Consider the following 3,721-nt stretch of genomic DNA (forward strand, 5'->3'; position numbering starts at 1 on the left):
GGTGAAATGGTTTGAGAAATCCAAGCGAGGAAGCAATCTGCTGTTTTGTCAAAGGAGCGCACGCGCCGCACCTGGGCACGGTTTCCCCGCACAACCCCGTTTCTTCTCTTTCACTTGTCTCCATTGCTGCCACTTCGTATCTGTATAAGCTTTTCCTTGGTCACCACCAAGTCACCGCCACCCACCAAGCACCCTGCCATAACACTCCTGGACAGGGTTTGTTTGTGTTGCTACAGAGAAGCCTTGCAGGTATGGTGTTGGGGGTTACAGGAGAGCATCCATGTGACTCACGGACTTCAAGCCTGCTCCTTCCCCCTCCACTCAGTCGCCACTAACCGGGGGCTCCCTCCCCAGGACCGCCCTCTCAGGTTGGACCATTGGTGACTTGCTTGCAGATATGCAAGAACCTCAAGGCTTCGGGGGCCAGTGGCTACTCCAGAGCCACATATATGTCCTCACTCCTCCTGGGGCTGCAGAACCCATTCCACAAGCATGGTTATCTGCAACACAGCCACACTTCCCCTCCCTCCTACCCCGGCAAGACCTGCCATTTTGTCTGCTGGGTTCCAGTGGGAAAATGGATTGCACACCACCTGCTATTTAACCTAACAAAAGCTCCTTGACAATTAAAGTGATTGGAACGCTTCAGCTAGCTTACTGAATTGGGTACCTCCTAAGTACCCATTGTTTTCTCTGCAGTGATTTTTTTTCTTTCAGCAGTAATTCTTGCCTCTACTTCCTTCCCTAAATGGAAATTTCATTTGCATTTTCCATTACTGATAATTTAAGATATTTGGTTTATTCTTCATACAGTTGTAACCAGCCAGTTAAAATCTTACAGGAGTATTATGCTAATTTCTATATTATAATTGGCCTCCCTATTTCTCTTTTCTGACACTCACTTGGTTTCTCTGATTTTCAGTTAAAATTCCCTTGCTGGCCACTGAGAAGAGGATGTTTTTGTAGTATTCCTGGTGTATTAAAGAAATTTCAGGCCTCCTGGGTGGCTCAGTAGATGAGTCTGACGCTTAATTTCAGCTCAGGTTATGATCTCAAGGTTGGTGAGTTGAGCCCCACATCAGGCTCTGCACTGTAAGTGCACTGTAAGTGCAGAGCCTGCTTGGGATTCTCTCTCTCCTTCTCTCTCTGACCCTCCCCCACTCTCTCTCTCTAAATAAAGAAATTTAAAAAAAAAGAAGTTATATTTCAGTTCCTGGTTTAAGAAAACCAAACAAATAATCTCTCTAGCTGTGTAATAATAAGTGTCTTTATGCCTATGTCTATCATATCTATTTATCAATAAAATTCCAAATGGAGGGGGAAATCTGTGCGATTAGAGAATAGAATATGCTTATAAAGGTATTCTGAGAACAAATCAGGTAATACCGTAAAGACATGGTTTCAAAATTCCATGAAGAAAAAGGGCAATTTGCGGACATGTGCTGCATCATTAGGCATTCTCCCCTTTTCATGTAGAACAAAAATGAGTCAAGGTAAGAGAAATGTGACAGTGAGATGTGCCTATAAATAAATAAGAATGATTTGTCTTGCAGACTTCTGTCTTAGCCATTTGGCTGCCTTCCTCACTAAGCAGTAGTTGTGTAGTGGTGGCCACAGCAGGGAGAGGTGGCGGCCACGGCAGGGAGAGGTGGTGGCCGTGGAGGGGAGAGGTGGCTTCATATACAATCAGTCCTAAAGCCCCACCCAGCCTCCTGAGACAGCTGCAGGGCACTTGCTACCCCAGGGGCCAGGGGGATGACAGGGCCCGTGTGCCCACCTAATTTTCTACCATTTCAAACTAAGTGCTGAGATATGGGTAGCTTTGGAGACTGTCACTTTGGCTTTATGAGCTGTGCAATGAGTACAGCTTTTTCCCGGTTTCTCCACTGTCTGTCTACTTGCTTGAGAAATGTCAAAGGCAAATGCCTAGCTAGTCACTGGACAACTGGGAATGAGCCTTTGCTGTGTCTATTTCTCAGACTTCATCCACAGGTTCCTTTTGGGCAATTTTATTTTAAGGAGGCTGAGGACTGGAGCCCTGTGGTGGTAGAGGAGCAAAGAGGAAGTCCGTTGTCCTAAATACTTATTTCAGCTTAATAATAACCCCGTGGTGAGGCCACTCATTAACTAGCAGCGCATCACAATAAACCTCGTGTTTACATTAACACCTACCACTTATTAAGTGCTATATCCATCTTTTATCCAGGCTGATAAACCGAGTCAGCTCCACACTTCAAAAATAATTCCTGGTTTACATCTTGTTTCTCAGGACTGAAAAAGGCTTTCCATTTAACATCTCAGTTGTTCCCACAGCAAGCTTCTGGCAGGGAACGGGGCCAGATCAGATGGCGGTGTGCCTCCCTTCCCCCGCCGCATATGCAAAAATCAGGAAAGAGACTTCCCCAAAGCATCAAGGAGCCAGCCACACAGCCGGGGTCTCCTCGCTGCTGCTTTGGGGCATTTACCACTGAATTCTCCTGTCCCACTGTGGGAAGGAGGCCTCCCCGTGAGGACTCAACGACCAGATGACAAGACGGACGCGGTTTAATGGGCAACACCAGCGCAGCCCAGGAGGCCTTCTGCTGGGACTGAAACGGCGGGCGCCGTGCCAGCCTGTACCGTCCTACGAGCTAAGGGAAAGAGACGAGGATCGGCAGCGGTGGGGAGCTGGGAAGAGGGTGGGAGACCTGGTGTCCATGATCCACTTTATCACTTGATCAAACTTTACCATTTTTGGATTTCCTAGCACCCTAGCCCACAATGCACGAAAATAAGCAAATCCTCCCAAATGAAGAAGTCTTCCCCAGGCACATCTCTGTCCCCACCCGCTCCCGTTATTATTTCTAAGGCAATTCAAACATTAAACCAAAGCTCCCCCAATGCCGCTGGGTGCGCGCGCTGCGGGCGCAGCCCGTTTCAGCACCAGCCTCGGGGGACAGACGCCATAAGGAAGGGCAAGACCAAACCCTCGTCTCATCAACTGTCACCATCAGAGCTGCCCTGGAGACAGGTGTCCCAAGGTACTGCGAAATCATGAGGGCTTCTTTAGGCACTCGCAGAACACATTTCCATAAATAAACCGACCAACTAGCCACTCCAGCCCTCCCACTGCGGTCCTCTTCAACTGGGGGACGTCTCTGCCCAGAGAATGGCAAACGTTCGTGACCTACATATGGAAGAGGGGTCTCCGGGAGCCCCCCCCCGCCTCAAGCCCCAGAGAGCGGCAGACCCTGGGCACCTGGAGACCTCCCGTAAGCGTTCGGAGCGGTCTGTCCAAACCCGCGCTCGGGTTTTGCCAACCGCCCGGCCGAGGGTCGTGGGGTCGAGGGGCGCGCTCACCTGCCAGCGCCCCGCCGCCGACGCCCACCTGTGCGGCAGCGCGAAGGCCCCCAGCTGCGGGCAGCCAGGAGAAACAAGGTATTTGTTTCGCGGGCTCCCACGGACGGCAGGACGACACACGCACCAAACCGCGTCTCCAGTTGCAGAGACTTTCCCGCCCGAGTTGCCTTCTTGCTTCTGGCTCGCCCCGGGCTCGCCGGAGCTGGGGCAGTGCCGCCCCTTCCACCCCCTCCCCCTACACACACACCGNTCTCGGAGCGTGTCCGGGACCGGCGGCGTGCGGAGCGCGAGACCCCCCGACCCCGGCCGCCCTCCTTCCACGGTGGTCACGCCCACTCAGCGGCAGGGTCTCGCCCGGCGCCCGGGAGGGGCCGGGAGAGCC

Source organism: Crocuta crocuta, unplaced genomic scaffold (genome assembly GCF_008692635.1).
Source record: "Crocuta crocuta isolate KB4526 unplaced genomic scaffold, BGI_CrCroc_1.0 scaffold59-1, whole genome shotgun sequence".
NCBI lineage: Eukaryota > Metazoa > Chordata > Mammalia > Carnivora > Hyaenidae > Crocuta > Crocuta crocuta.